Source organism: Phacochoerus africanus, chromosome X (assembly GCF_016906955.1).
Source record: "Phacochoerus africanus isolate WHEZ1 chromosome X, ROS_Pafr_v1, whole genome shotgun sequence".
Lineage (NCBI taxonomy): Eukaryota > Metazoa > Chordata > Mammalia > Artiodactyla > Suidae > Phacochoerus > Phacochoerus africanus.
The window spans coordinates 74299329-74316097 of NC_062560.1; the positions used below are offsets into that span (position 1 = coordinate 74299329).

General features: G+C 33.9%; 1 protein-coding gene and 1 non-coding gene across 3 annotated transcripts in view; one reads left to right on the top strand and one right to left on the bottom strand.

Annotated features, from left to right (window-relative positions):
• Positions 1–16769, top strand: part of KLHL4 (kelch like family member 4) — a 107526-nt gene that overhangs the window by 49393 nt on the left and 41364 nt on the right. The window lies entirely within an intron of this gene.
• On the bottom strand, positions 3176–3280 carry LOC125119053 (U6 spliceosomal RNA). Its single transcript, XR_007133009.1, has one exon. It is a non-coding gene; the product is annotated as a U6 spliceosomal RNA (small nuclear RNA).

A 16769-nucleotide genomic window follows, 5' to 3' on the forward strand; every position in this document is an offset into this window, starting at 1 on the left:
TGGTGATATGTATTATTCCCAATAGCATATACACATTAATGTATAAACTAGATGATTAACAAGAACCTACTCTATAGTTTAGGGAGATCTACTCAATAGTTTGCAATAACCAATACTGGAAAAAGAATGGATATATATATATATATAATATATATATTATATATCTGATTCCTTTGCTGTACACCTGAGATTAATACAACTTTGTAAGTCAACTATATTCCAATAACATTTTTAAAAATGATATGTCTCTGAATTAACCATGAATAAGTTAATTATGTAATACAATCTAATAATTTAATGGAAAAAATAAAATAGTTTTATTATCTATTTTCTTAAATTTGAGCCCATTTGATTCTTATGAAATAATTAGAGAGGAATAAGTTATTCATCTGGGGAAAACACAGAAATGAATAAAATCACTAAGCATATTAGAAAAAAGATGTCATTTTGAGGATTAATGAAAATGAGCTTACCACTTAACCCAATCAAATGAGGGATAACAGAAATTAAAATTTTCAGTGTTATATAAATATCTCAAAATATATGATCCTAACATAATAGATTCTAATACTTTATTTTTTATATTTTTTCTGTCCAAAAATTAGTAAAATTCTAGATCCTTCAGTACTTCCCTGTTGAGCAGTAGGAGGCTTTGAGATGTTTTATGCAGGGTAAAAATGGAGAACTAAAACCTCTAAAAATACATGTACAGTAGAATATTTTATAATTTTTTTGTGAAAATCTGAAATAAGAACCATCTTATGGCTAAAACATGGGAAATAGGACTCAGACATATTTTGTCATAATATTTTTAGTGGTCTCATTTGCTCTATGGGTTATTGCAATTAAGATAATTTATAATATTACAAGGTATATAATATTTTTATTGTGATTTTTTTCCATTGGTTCCTCCTGAACACAGTTCAGACATTTAACTCCATGCTCTGTCTTTCTATAAATTTCTGCCCACTTCATCCTCATCTGCCTATATTGCTGGATCTTTGCTTTCTGAGATCTTCATTTCACTTTTCTCCGTAGTCTGTAATGACTGACTAGATCCTGACACATTGCCTTACCTTGATATCTAGGCACCCTTCTATAAGTACTATGAAAGGGAAAACAAAAAACAAACAAAAAAATAACATGTCCCAGAAACATTCAACTTAGTCTAAAAATATATGTTTTTTTCTTTTTTATGGAGTTCCTGTTGTGACTCAGTGGTAACGAACCCAACTAGCATCCATGAGGATGCGGGTCAGTTCCCCGGCCTTGCTCAGTGGGTTAAAGATCCAGCATTGCCATGAGCCGTGGTATGGGTCACAGACACAGCTTGGATCTGGCATTACTATGGCTGTGGCCGGCAGCTGCAATTGCGATTCAACCCCTAGCCTGGTAACTTCTATATGCCACAGGTGAAGCCCCCACCAAAAAAAAGCAAAAAAAAAATGTATATATATATGTATATATGTTGCTTTTTATATTCAAATTTAATCAAGCTGTGAGAACCAAATTATTTATGTTTTTTCAAAAGCACATGTGCAATGTATGAATTACATTTATCTTTTTATTCTGTTCACACAACTACATTCTGAAAAATACCACTGTTTTCCTTTTGTACAGTCACAGGCCCTGAATATTTTAAACATCTGAAGTCAACATATAATCAGATTCATTTGATCCTACAAATGGTTTAGAAATAGGAAAAATATAAGTAGCAAAAAAAAAAATCAGTGAAGTGATTCTCAGAGAATGACAAAAATGGGTTTAGAGAATTGTACTATACTGGTTTGAATAGGGCATTCTTTTTTTTAATAATGATTTTTATTTTTTTCCATCACAGCTGGTTTACAGTGTTCTGTCAGTTTTCTACTGTTCAGCAAGGTGACCCAGTTACACATACATGTATACATTCTTTTTTCTCACATTAACATGCTCCATCATAAGTGACTAGACATAGTTACCAGTGCTATACAGCAGGATCTCATTGCTTATCCATTCCAAAGGCAATAGTTTGCATCTATTAACCCAAGAGTTCCAGTCCATCTCACTTCCTCCTCATCCCCCTTGGCAACCACAAGTCTGTTCTCCAGATGATTTTCTGTTCAGTGGAATGGTTCGTTTGTGCTGTATATTAGATTCCAGATATGAGTGATAGCATATGGTACTTATCTTTCTTTCTCTTTCTGACTGACTTCATTCAGTATGAGAGTCTCTAGTTCCATCCATGTTGCTGCAAATGGCATTATTTTGTTCTTTTAATGGTTGACTAGTATTCCATTGTGTATATATACCACATCTTCTCAATCCATTCATCTGTCAGCAGACATTTGGGTTGTTTCCATGTCTTGGCTACTGTGAATATTGCTGCAATGAACATGTGGGTGCATGTGTCTTTTTCAAGGAAAGTTTTGTCCAAGTATATGCCCAAGAGTGGGATTGCTGGGTCATATGGTAGTTCTATGTATAGTTTTCTAAGGTACCTCCATACTGTTTTCCACAGTGATTGTACAAATTTATGTTCCCACCAGCAGTGTAGGAGGGTTCCATTTTCTCTACACCTCCATACCCTCTCTCTGCAGCATTTATTATTTGTGGACTTATTAAAGATGGCCATTCTGAATGGTGTGAGGTGGTATCTCATGGTAGTTTTGATTTGCATTTCTCTAATCATCAGTGATGTTGAGCATTTTTTCAAGTGTTTGTTGGCCATCTATATATTTTCTTTACAGAAATGCCTATTCATGTCTTTTGCCCATTTTTTGATTGGGTCGTTGGTTTTTTTGCTGTTGAGTTGTGTAAGTTGTTTGTATATTTTATACATTAAGCTGAATAGGGCATTCTTAAATCACTGAGAGGGTGCAATTATTTTAGTTCATCATTTCTACTTCTGTCACTATGTCATCAGCCATTACTTTGGGTTTGTTGATAGCATCACTCTCTGAAAAGAAAAAAAACAAGAACACTGTGTGTGGCCTAAGTATTCAAATAAAGCCTATTATCAAATCACAATGAAGCCATCCAACTCTATTAGATTAAGATGAAACCCATTATTCTGCTTTTGTTTCTTCTTGTAGTTCCTATTTTCCAAGTAGGCTACAAACTAAAGATTTGGTATAGGAATCTACAAAATATAAATCAATTAATTATCAGTCTGGCAATATTCCTTTTTTTTTTTTTTAATATGGAACACTTCACGAATTTGCGTGTCATCCTTGAGCAGGGGCCATGCTAATGTTCTCTGTATCATTCCAATTTTACTAATGTGCTGCTGAAGTGAGCACTGGCAATATTCTTTCAAGGAGAAATACCTGTCTTTCCTTTCTGCGTCTCCACTAAAATCTGGTAGTGAAGAACATAGTTTTTTGTTTCTTTTAAAACATCCATGGATAAGTTTTGTTTTTAGAGGCCAATAAATGACACAGCTTCAAGAGCCCTATATCCATGAAACAAGTTTGAAAACTAAAGACTCTAAAATGCTGAGGTTAGTAGGTCAGCCCAAGAAATTAATACAATTCCCAAATGACTTCTAAGTGAAGCAATCCCCAGATTTCTTGTCTTCCTACCTTAAAATATCTTGAGCTAAAAAATGTGATTTCCAGGTCACCAATCCTTACATTTTATCAGTATAATAAATAATTTAAGAAGCTTTCAAAAGTTATTAAGATTTCTGAAATTATAGAACTGTTGTCTCAACAAATTTATCTTTTCTAAGATTTTTTTAGAGTAACTGTAAACTTCACCAGTACCAGCTATTTAGAATACAATACAAAGATCCCAACATTTTCTAAGTTAAATGTGCAATGTAATATAAGTACTTAAATGGTATTGTGGAATACTAGAAATAATTAGTCTCAGGATCAGACAGATCTTTGTTTTAAAACCTAATTTTTCATTTACTAGCTATGTAATTTAGGCAATTTTTAAATCTTTCTGAGCCTGAGTTTCCTTATCTGAAAAATAAAGTTTAACTTACAGACTGTGAATATTAAATGGCTTAATATTAGATGTCTAGCATATTGCCTGAATCATAACTGACACTCAATAATCTGATTATGATTATGATTACTATTATACTGGTAATGTACAAGGATGTGTAAGTTTTCCTTTTCTAATAAATGGACACGAAAATAAAAGACTATTTTATACCTACCTGGGAACTTGCACTACAGTTAAAATTATAAAGTACATAGTTCATTAAAAAATTAATTTAGATATATTTCTCTTTGAATTGTGTCTCCTGTTACATACCGACTCTGAAGAGAAAGAGCTCATAACGGATATACCCCATAAGGCAAGTGTCAGTTCTCTCAGCTTCCACTTCAGTCTCATGAAGTTTTTGCTGTTATTTTTACAAAAGCTTTTGGAACTGAAAGAGAAAAATCTTTTTATAAATAAATATTTTCACTTGGTTAGCATGTTAGTATTTATTTTACTCTGCTTGAAGAATTCATATTTAGAAGACATTTAAACATTACCCACAGCAAATATATTAGCATGATACTCAAACTCTTCCTATTACTAATTTAATTATAGTTCATTTAGGCATGTAAAATGGATAGAAAATCTTTAACTGTATTTTAGAATGAAAAGAGAGGGGTCACAAGTACAACAAAGAAAGTAGTTATTTAAGAGCTAACATTTTTCTAAAATGATTATCATTAAAATTCACTATCAATTTTCTTTACTTTGTCCTGTGGATTATTCCTCCATTTCACTAAATTTTACCTCAAAACTAAGAAAGACAACAGCAAAATGAAAGAGCGTTTGAGTATAGTAATATTCAATAAAATAGCATTTGAAGTATAGTAACATTTCAGTTTCCAGCATTATCCTGAGAAGATTTTTCAAAATATATTCTTTTCACTTATATGATGACATGAATAGACTTAGTTTTATATTCTACATATATATCTTTATTACAGTCTCTAATTTTTCATTTGGGGTCTAAATGAGAATATTCATTTTCCCTTTTAATCTACATCTAAGACTTGATCCTGATGTTGACTTAAAATAATTGGTAGCACACTTTCACTAAGGTAAGTGGAACTATAATGTATTTATCTACATAGACATAAATTTGGGCAATTTTTGTAAAACAATAGTAAGGTCATATGAAGAAAACCTTGGAAAGGAGGGTGTTAATGAGGTTTTTATTATATAACAAATAACTTTTGTTGGCAAAACTCATCCTTGGTCCACTGTTGCTGAACAGAAACATGCAGACAGAGGTTTGGGTGAAGGAGAAAAAGGTAGCTTTATTGCTTTGCCAGGCAAAGGAGGCCACAGCAGGCTAATGCCTTAAAGACTGTGGTCCTTCCCAACTTGGAAAGCATTAGGAGGTGGTTTTATAGTTTGGAGAGTAGAAAATAGGGCCACAGATAAGGATCAGGGTAGAGGCAAGCTTGCATTGCCTGTCAAAACTGATGTTTAGTGCCCCACTCAGGACTCATTCTGGTGGTCCTCCTTCTTCTTGGAATGAATAATCCTTATCAGGTAGCTCTTCCATTTGTTGGGAGTTTTAATTCTGCAGAAAGGCTCAAAGATATTTTTATGTATACTTCTTAAGGAGGAACTAGGCCCCTGCACCAAGGATGCACTATTGTCTCTTGACTGTTTCTCCCTGGTCTCTGCATCCCCTCCCTTCCCTGATTAGCAACTGCCCTTTGGAACTCAGGGAAGGTCGTGGAGGCTGAGACTCATTCCCTAAAAACAAAAAATGGAAGACACAGAAAGGCTTGTGTGCCTAGGAGCTCTACAGGGCACTAGCTCTGTTACACTTTTTATGATGATACTAAAAAAGGGAAATGAACTACGTGCAATCCTGGCAGATTTATAAACATATTGGAAACAAGTATAGCTTTTCACATTTGAAATATTCAATGTGTTTTTATTTTCAGCTCTAACAGTTTTTCTGCTTATGTTAACTGAAACATTTGATAGACATCACAGATTCAATATATTATGAGAAATGTGGAAAATGTGCCTTAATTATGATAACTTATCCAAAAGGAATCCTATGTCAACCATGTACCAATACTTAGTTGTTTTGCTGTATTACTTGGCAAATTATTATACCAGATTTCATAACATTATTTAGCATTTTATAATTGCTCATTTTATATTACTAGCTTAAAATGTTATTTTGAATAGAAATATTCATACATAATATAAAAACTTAGGTAGAATTACAAATGTAATTCCTATAAATAAAATTAATGGATTTTCATGGACAGGGTTATTCATGATAAAAAGTTCTTATATTTTAAAAAAATATTCCTTGTAAAAAGAATTCTATCATTAATGCAGAAAGTTAACCTCTGTATTTAACATAAATCACTCACAAATTTCTTGAACTTTATAAAGCAAATGAAGAACAGTTATTATTACCAAGTTCAAGCTCGTATTGCTTGCCACACACAGGCCAGTAAATGAGAGACATAAGTGTTGGGGCAAGGAATAGTGACTTTATTCAGAAAGCCAGCAAACTGAGAAGATGGTGGACTAGTATCCCAAAGAGCCATCTTCCTCAAGTTTAGAATTCAGGCTTCTTTTTAAATGTTAAATAGGGAGGGCATGTGGCTGGTTGTCACAAACTTCTCCTTGTTGGAATCTTTTGTTCTTATAGCCAGCTATGTTGGCTAGGATACAATGTTCCTGTTCCAACTCAGCAAATGTTATTATCTGTTCCACAACCTTTTGTCTCTACATGAATGAAAAGTGAGGTCTAGACTAGGAGGTAGAGGTTTGAGAATGGACTATCATGTATATTTCAGATTTGCTCTTCTCTGTTACACTAACATTGTAACAAAATACTATCAAAAGTCTTTAGAAAAAAATATTAAAACAATAAATTAGCAAACATTTTAATACCATATTAAAAACTGGTTGGGAGACTGTCTACTTCGCCTTATTTTACCCACTTACCCATTGGAAACCCCAAATTTATCCCATAAGTCTTTCACCAGCCTCAAACTGAACACATCAATCAATCTTTGTGTCTAAGGGTTTGTCATTTTTTGTATAGATTGTGTGAATGTCTCATCATTTTGATTTTTAAACCTCTTTTCAGCTTTTTGTCCAGCATAGTGTAACCAAAAAAAAAAAAAAAAAAGTTCCCTTCTGTGAAATAACTCTTTCCTCAAATAAGAAAAAAAAAAATGCAACAAACAAAAAGATCACCAATTTTTCTTGATCCTCCTGCTGTTTAAATCACAATGCAATATTATTCTCTTTCTTGTCCTTGTTGTATTTGATTAAATCTGTGATTGTTACTTGTTGCTTTCACTTTTGTTTCGCATATAATCTCTATACTCCAATAAAGTTAGTCAAATGCTGATGCCAAACATGCTATGCATTTTTCTGCTGCCAGGCATCTGGCTCAGAACTGCCATTATTTCACTCAGGGAGACCTTAAGAGGGGCCTCACTGAAGTCAAATGCTAACTACTTGCATTCTCCTTGCTTCTTTGTCGGGTCATTGTCAGCCATAACCTAGAACTCTTCAAACTCATTCTGAACAACTTCTTACTAATGACTCAATTCCTGACCTCAGATTTCCCTTTTCTCAGTTTTCATTGCCCCCACCAGACTTCGTAAATGGTCTATGATTTTCCTAGTGTTAACCTCTGTTCCTAGTCTACCTTTTACTCTGTTATTTCTACATTCGTTCTAACATATCTGAGAAATCTAGCTGGGAAAAATAATAACAGTTACAAAATTTTGTTCACTTTATTCTCCATTCCTCAAATGCCTCTCTCACTGTTTTTTGCTCATCCAGGCCATGTTCATCCTTCAGGGATAAGCTCGCCTGTATTCTTTCTGTACCTTTTAAGGCTACCCTGTACTTTTTCTGTTGTTTTCACTATCATACCAGCCCTAAATGGGGATTGTGATGATGAGATGATGATGATGACAGTGGTGGTGGTGCTGGTGCTGCTGGTGACTGTGATATCTAATATTTAATGAGTATTTCCTGTTACTTTAAAAAAAAAAAAAAAACCTCTTTAAAGTGGAACTACTTTACGTATAAGAGGAGTTGAGTATTAGGGAAGATTACTAAATTTCTTAAAGTCACCTAATTAAATGTTGTAACTGAAATTAAGTATTTATCTGTGTAAAAAGCCTAAGTTCTTTGTGACTCCACCATGCAGTCTCCTCTCAAATTTTATTAATTTTTATAATAAAATTAATGCAATATTTAATAATACGTTTTTAACACCTCGTGATTTTGTCTTTTATTATTGTTAAATACATACAATTGCTTTCAGCAAATGTTTATAAGCTACGGGAAAAAATTACCTGGCCTTATATTTAATTTTATATATAGCTTACGTTAGTTTGCTAGGACTGCCATGATGAAATATCACAGACTCGATTAGTTAAACAATATAAATGTAATTTCTCACAATTCTGGAAGCTGGAAATCCAAGATCAAATAAATTTTAGCATCCTAGATGAAAGCAATTTCAACTTTGATGCCATCGTAACTTATTATAATTAAATACCAACATTTGAAAATATATTATCCTAAGTATTAATAACAGATAAGCCTTTATAGATGGCAAAATGTTTTGGATTTAATGGAAACATTGTAGGTTCCTGCTTTATATTATCCATATATAATATTTCCTTCCAAATAGTTTTTTTTACAAAAGATATCTTACAGTGTAATCATACATGATATTTAAAATGTTTATTTCACACAAAAGAATGCATCATTTATTCAGAGAAAAATCTCTACGTACTATAAGTTAGACTGTTGGTTTCATTCATGCCACTCAGAATCATAATATTATCTGCAAGTTTCTCAATATGTACCATAGCTATCTTAGTAAGAATAAGCTTTAGGTTTGTGATCTGCTTTTGAGATTTAATTCATCCACTTCCACAACTCCAAATACAGTAAAATTCAAACTACAATAGCATTAAAACTATGCCTTCATCAGACATTTACTGAGTGCCTTCTATTTGCTAGGAAAAGCACAAAACTGAAGCTTTAACAGTTCTCCAAAAGAAAACCAGTGCAAAAATTTTATTTAAGCAATAAGGTTGTCCCCTGCATTTAAGAAAGCAATTTTGGAGTTCCCGTCGTGGCGCAGTGGTTAACGAATCTGACTAGGAACCATGAGGTTGCGGGTTCGGTCCCTGCCCTTGCTCAGTGGGTTAACGATCCGGCGTTGCCGTGAACTGTGGTGTAGGTTGCAGACGCGGCTCGGACCTCGCGTTGCTGTGGCTCTGGCGTAGGCCAGTGGCTACAGCTCCGATTCAACCCCTTGCCTGGGAACCTCCATATGCTGTGGGAGCGGCCCAAGAGATAGCAACAACAACAAAAAGACAAAAAAAAAAGCAATTTTTCATATGGTCAATCATCACCATATAAAAAAATAGAAATTCATTTTCTGTGTAGTTTTACATTCCTTCAGTAAGAAAATAATCTTTTCTATAATGAGTTTTGGGAATTAAAGTAATACCATTAGAAGAAGGCTAAGTTTCCATTTAATCTCAATGACTCACTTGAAAAATGGAAAAACAGAAAAAAAAATTAGAACTATTTGAGAAATGTCTAAATATTACCTTATGCACTCTATGTTAGCATCACTTGGTTCTGTGACTTTACAACATTTTAACTATGGTAAAAGGCACATTCTTTCACATAGCTGCACTCAGATTTTCAATTTCGAACTTGAAAACTCCCCAAGAATGTCTTTACAAAATATCCATATGTTAAAGTTTATATTTCCAAATAGCCTTCCAAAGTGGCCTCCAAAATTAACAACTTTACCAATTTTTTAAAAAAATTGTTACAAAATAGTTTTGCAACAAAAACAATCTCAAAGGTTTATTTTTCTGATATCTGTTTTACTGCTACTCAGAAAAACATAGGGACCTCAAGGAATCTCCTTAAAATTAAATAAAATCAAACAACAGTAGCTTCTGTGATTTCAGTACAATGGCAGATTAAGAAGCTCCAGATCCTTGTCTTCCATGGCAATATCAAGTATACAACTACAGATTGATTTAAAAAGCTTTGTGGGAGCTCTAGAAACAAATCAGGAATATAGAACAACCAAGCAAATGCCTAATCAAGAAAAAGTCACATTCAGGAGTTCCCACTGTGGGTCAGTGGAAATATATCTGACTAGTATCCATGAGGTTGCAGCTTTGATCCCCGGCCTTGCTCAGTGGGTTGGTGATGTGGCATTGCTGTGAGCTGTGATATAGGTCACAGAAGCAGCTTAGATCTTGCATTGCTGTGGCATAGGCTGGCAGCTGTAGCTCCAATTTCACCCCTAACCTGGGAACTTCCACATGTCATGTGGTATGGCTCTAAAAATCAAAAAAAAAAAAAAAAAGTCACACATTCAAAAAAAATAGGAAATTTCATGGTATTTATCCTTGCTCTTATACCAAGGTGGTATGGCATAATTGGAAGAATGCAACTTATTTCTTGATTTCACACTCAAGATAAAAGGAATGAGTGGAATTTTTGCCACATTCTGGCCTATCTGTAGGCTATGCAACAAACTGATTTCAGTATTGCCTAACTCAGTGTTCAGATGAGAATAAGCAGTATAATTTGGCTCTCAGGTTGAAAGTCACAGAAAGTAGTACCAGGCACCAAAGTGCATGAAAATTGCAGAAGGACTCCAGGCCCATGGACACCTGGGGGCAAGAAATTATAGGCAAAGGAATATAATAGAATATGTAAGGCCCTGCAAAAAGCAGAAGTGAGACTTAGATAAATTAAGACATATAAGCAGTTGTGTGTATAGGAGATTGGGATAAAAAGCACACATGCGAGTCCACAGATTCATGTTCTCAGAAAAGGCCAGAGAAGACCTCAACATTCATGCTGAACTTATTAGTGAAAGACTTCCTCACACAGAGCCATTATGCAAAGATTAGGAATAATGGCTGTTTTTCCAAATGCCAAATTTTAACAAAAGATCACAAGGCATACAAAGAAAACTAGAAACATGGTTCATTCAAATGGAACAAAATAAATATCCAGAAACTATCTCTAAAGAGCCACAGGTTATAGACTTTCTAGATAAATAATTTAAGCTACTTTATTAAATACTCTCAAAGAGCTAAAGGAAAACACATTAAAAAGAACAAAAAAAATCAGAAAAATGATATATGAACAAAATAATATTAAAAGTGAGATAGAAATAACAAAAAAAGAACCCAAGCAAAAATTCTGAATCTGAAAAATGCAATACTGAATTGAAGGACTTACTAAAGGGCTTCAGTAGTAAACTTGAACAAGCAGTCCAAAAAAAACTTGTAAATTTGAAAGCAAGTTAAAGAATGAAAAATAGTAAATGGAGCCTTATAGACTTGTGAATGAGCCAACATCAAACAGACCAATATATATATAACTGAAATCCCAGAAGGAGAATAGAGGGAAAAGGGACAGAGAGTTTCTTTGAAGAAATAATGGTAGAGAACTCCCCAAATTTAAGGAAACATATAGAATTAAAGTATAATTCGTTAAAAGAACTTCAAGTAGGATAAACTCAAAGAGACCCAGACACACTGTAATCAAATTGTTGAAAGTAAAAGACAAAGCAGGCTTCAAAGCAGCAAGAGAGAAGTGAATCATCACATAACAACGAATCATCAGGTCTTCCTGCTGAAAATTTATAACCCCTAAGTGTGACAAAAGCAGACAAATCCCAGTTGAGGAAAGTCTAAGAAACTCTCACAGCCAAGAAGAGCCTAAGGCAATGTGGTATCGAAATGAGATTTCAGAATAATGAAAGGACGTTAAGTAAAAACTGAAGAAACCTGATTATGGACTTAATAATAATGTATAAATATTGGTTCATTAATTGTTTTTACAATGAGCCTTACTAATGTAAGCAGTTAATAATAGGGTCAACTGAGTGTGGATATATGATAACTTTCTATTGTCATCTCAATTTTTCTGTAAATCTGAAATGTTCTTAAAAGTCAAGTTTTTAAATGGCATTATTTCTTCCTTTTTTTATGCCTGAGTAGTATTCCACTATATATGTATCACATTCACAGCAACATTGATCAACCAGACATTCTCATACTAAGTGAAGTCAGAAAGAGAAAGACAAATATCATATCACTTATATGTGGAATCTAAAATATGGCACAAATACCATCCTCCTTAAACTCTTTCAAAAGGTTGAAGAAGAAGGAAAACTCCCAAAGACATTCTATGATGCCACCATCACCCTCATTCCAAAACCAGACAGAGATACCACCAAAAAAGAAAACTATCGCCCAATATCATTGATGAATATAGATGCAAAAATTCTCAACAAAATCTTAGCCAACCGAATCCAACAACATACCAAAAAAATTATACACCATGACCAGGTAGGGTTCATCCCAGGTTCACAAGGATGGTTCAACATACGCAAATCAATCAGGATCATACACCACATTAACAAAAGAAAAGTCAAAAACCATATGATCATCTCAATAGACGCAGAAAAAGCATTTGACAAAGTCCAACATCCATTCATGATCAAGACCCTCGCCAAAGTGGGTATAGAGGGAACATTCCTGAACATAATCAAAGCCATTTATGAGAAACCCACAGCAAATATAATCCTCAATGGGGAAAAACTGAAAGCCTTCTCACTCCAATCTGGAACAAGACAGGGATGCCCACTCTCACCACTGCTCTTCAACATCATTTTGGAAGTCCTAGCCACAGCAATCAGACAAACAAAAGAAATAAAAGGCATCCATATAGGAAGCGAAGAGATCAAACTGGCACTGTATGCAGATGACATGATACTATACATAGAAAACCCTAAGGACTCAACCCCAAAACTCTTTGAACTGATTAATAAATTCAGCAAAGTAGCAGGCTATAAGATTAACATTCAGAAGTCAGTCGCATTTCTGTATACCAGCAATGAACTATTAGAAAAGGAATACAAAAATACGATACCTTTTAAAATTGCACCTCACAAAATCGAATACCTTGGAATACATCTGACCAAGGAGGTAAAGGACCTATATGCCGAGAACTATAAAACTTTAATCAAAGAAATCAAAGAAGATGTAAAGAAATGGAAAGATATTCCATGCTCCTGGATTGGAAAAATCAATATTGTAAAAATGGCCATACTACCCAAAGCAATCTACAGATTCAATGCAATCCCTCTCAAATTACCCAGGACATTTTTCACAGAACTAGAACAAACAATCCAAACATTTATATGGAACCACAAAAGACCCAGAATCGCCAAAGCAATCCTGAGAAACAAAAACCAAGCAGGAGGCATAAGTCTCCCAGATTTCAAGAAATACTACAAAGCCACAGTCATCAAAACAGTGTGGTACTGGTATCAAAACAGACAGACCAATGGAACAGAATGGAGAATCCGGAAATAAACCCTGACACCTAGGGTCCATTAATCTTTGACAAGGGAGGCAAGAACATCAAATGGGAACAAGAAAGTCTATTCAGCAAGCATTGCTGGGAAACCTGGACAGCTGCATGCAAAGCAATGAAACTAGAACACACCCTCACACCATGCACAAAAATAAACTCAAAATGGCTGATGCAACCGACAAGGGCTTAATCTCTAGAATATATAAACAACCCAAATGTCCATCGACAGATGATTGGATTCGGAAGATGTGGTATATATACACAATGGAATACTACTCAACCATAAAAAAGAATGACATAATGCTGTTTGCAGCAACATGGATGGAACTAGAGACTCTCATCCTGAGTGGAATGACCCATAAAGACAAAGACAGATACCATATGATATCACTTATAACTGGAATCTAATATCCAGCACAAATGAACATCTCCACAGAAAAGAAAATCATGGACTTGGAGAAGAGACTTGTGGCTGCCTGATGGGAGGGGGAGGGGGAGGGAGTGGGAGGGATCAGGAACTTGGGCTTATCAGACACAACTTAGAATAGATTTACAAGGAGATCCTGCTGAATAGCATTGAGAACTTTGTCCAGATACTCATGTTGCAACAGAAGAAAGGCTGGGGGAAAAATGTAATTGTAATGTATACATGTAAGGATAACCTGACCCCCTTGCTGTACAGTGGGAAAATAAAAAAAATAAAAATTAAAAAATAAATAAATAAAATAAAATAAAATAAAATATGGCACAAATACACCAATCTTTAAAACCAAAAAAGATACACACACATTGATAACAGACTTGTGGTTGCTAAGCAGGAGGGGGAGGGAGTGAGATGGACTGAGAGCTTGGGGTTAGTAGATGCAAAGTATTATATTTGGAGTGGATAAGCAACGAGATCCTGCTGTATAGCACAGGGAACTGTGGCCAATCACTTGTGATGGAACATGATGGAGGATAATGTGAGAAAAAGAATATATATATATATATATATATATATATATATATATACACACATATATATATGTATGAGTCACTAAGCTGTAGCTGTACAGAAGAAATTGGCACAACACTGTAAATCAAATATATTTTAAATAAAAGGACAAAAACAAAAAACCTAAGTTTTTAAAAACAATTTTTGGTATGTTAAAATTTTATTTAAAATAATAGTTTTTTTAAATAATAGCACAAATTCCCCTTCCTCATTCTCAGAACTCAATAAATTTACTCATTTTACACCATAAAAATAGTTAATGTAGTGTAATATTTAGTCACTGAAATTTGACTTGAATATTAAATCATCAATTAGATTTTCATTGTGTGCAAAGTATTGCATTAAGTGCATTGTTATTTAAAAATTTTAAGCACAGCCCCTGCTTTCTCAGGCTTAAAAAGCTAATTGTAGAATTAAGAGATAAACCAGGTTCTCAAACATGACACCTGTGACATTTGGGGCCAAATAATTTTTTTTTTTATAGGATGTTTACTAAAATCCAGTTTTTTTTTATGGGATGTTTACTGGCCTCTAACCTCTTGATGTCAGTAGCATCCTTCCCTAGTTGTAACAACTAAAAGTTGCTCTTGAGGGAACAACTAAAAGTGTCCTACTTGTGACAACCAAAAATAAAAAATTCTCAAATTTTCTGTAATCCTATAAATTCTCTAAAATGTAAAGTCTGTTAATTAAATATCAATTCAAGACCAAAAATCTTTAAAATATTTATGGAAATAGTTACATCCTGGTAGTTAAGATTATCCTAACATAAGATTTAATATTTGTACAGAGACTTTTTTATGTACATTATCACATGTAATCATCTGAAGAGTCCTGTGACATAAGCATTATTGTTAGTAGTATTAGTATTAGTGTTATTTTACCTCCATTTTGTAGGAGAAAATTAATACCTAGATAAAATTACTTGCTCAAAATCACTCAGCTTTTAAGTATAAGGACAAAAACTAAATCCAGATATTTTGATGCAGTTTTCATCCCATGTCTCCCATGTCATCATCTGTAGTTACCATACAATGAAGAAAAAGGAAGAAAATTCTCTAATGTAGTGCTTTCAATTGGATCATCTGACCTGACATTATAGTATCTAAAATGGAGGCAAGAGAATTGTAACTTACAAGCTCTGGGAACTTATTAAGATCAGGTTAAGTTTCAGTAGATTAGTTTAACCGTTATTGTTGGTTTGCGTGTTTGTTGTACTATATTCTGCTTAGATAATCACCAAGAATAAATTATAATATTTTATATCTTTAAATAAATACTTTATATTTCAGATATTATAATTTGATCTACCCACATTTCTTTAAGTATTAATTTCTTCTTTTTTTTTTTTGTCTTTTGTCTTTTTAGGGCTGCACCCACAGCCTATGGAGGTTCCCAGGCTAGGGGTCCAATTGGAGCTATAGCTGCCGGCCACAGCCACAGCCACAGCAATGTGGGATCCAAGCTGTGTCTGAGACCTGCAACACAGCTCATGGCAATGCCAGATCCTTAACCCACTGAGCAAGGCCAGGGATTGAACCCACAACCTCATGGTTCCTAGTCAGATTTGTTCCCTCTGCACCACGACGGAAACTCCAAATTTCTTATTTCTCGATGAGACTCAAGATGCCTCTATCTTTTAAAACCTAACAAAATTATGTGTGGTTCATAGTGATAGGATTTTTAGATTCCAAAAATATACTTTTTAATTATTAAAAACACTGCAGATCTAATAAATTTACCGTGCCCAGGTAGACACATCCCAAACTAGATAGTAATTAAAGAGGCTTTTTTTTTTTGTCCTTAATCAAACTAGGCTGAAGAAAACTCACAGAATAAAATATTTCCTGGCAAGAACTTCCCAAAACATATTCTTCCTTTAAGGTATACCCCTCTCCAATACATGTTGGAGTGTACATGAGTACAGCTAAGATAATTAGACATAGATTGAATGTTTGATTTAATAAATGTGAATCAAATCATTTCTTGAGCAGAGGAAAAATTAGGATGAAGTGAAGGTAAGTGAAACCTGAATGACTTTCTCTATGATGACAAGGGATTCTTCCTTTCCAAAAGAAATAAACAAGCACATTTTTTGTAGCATACAATTTTTAAGGATATTCATACTGTGTTAGCCTGATTACCAATACACTATTGTGACTGTATGTTCCAAGTATCTTTAAAGATTAAGAAGATTTGGAGATTAATAATTTACTTGAATTATCCATACAAAAAGGGTAATGTCAATCTGGACCAATTGTCTTCAGAAAAACACAGGCTAAATTAGGGGATGGGGGAGACCTAAAACTAATCCTAACTGGTGATCAGAAAATGATGCCTGGAAGTAAGAACAGAAATGAGCAAAGTATTTAAATATGTTCATCCAACCACC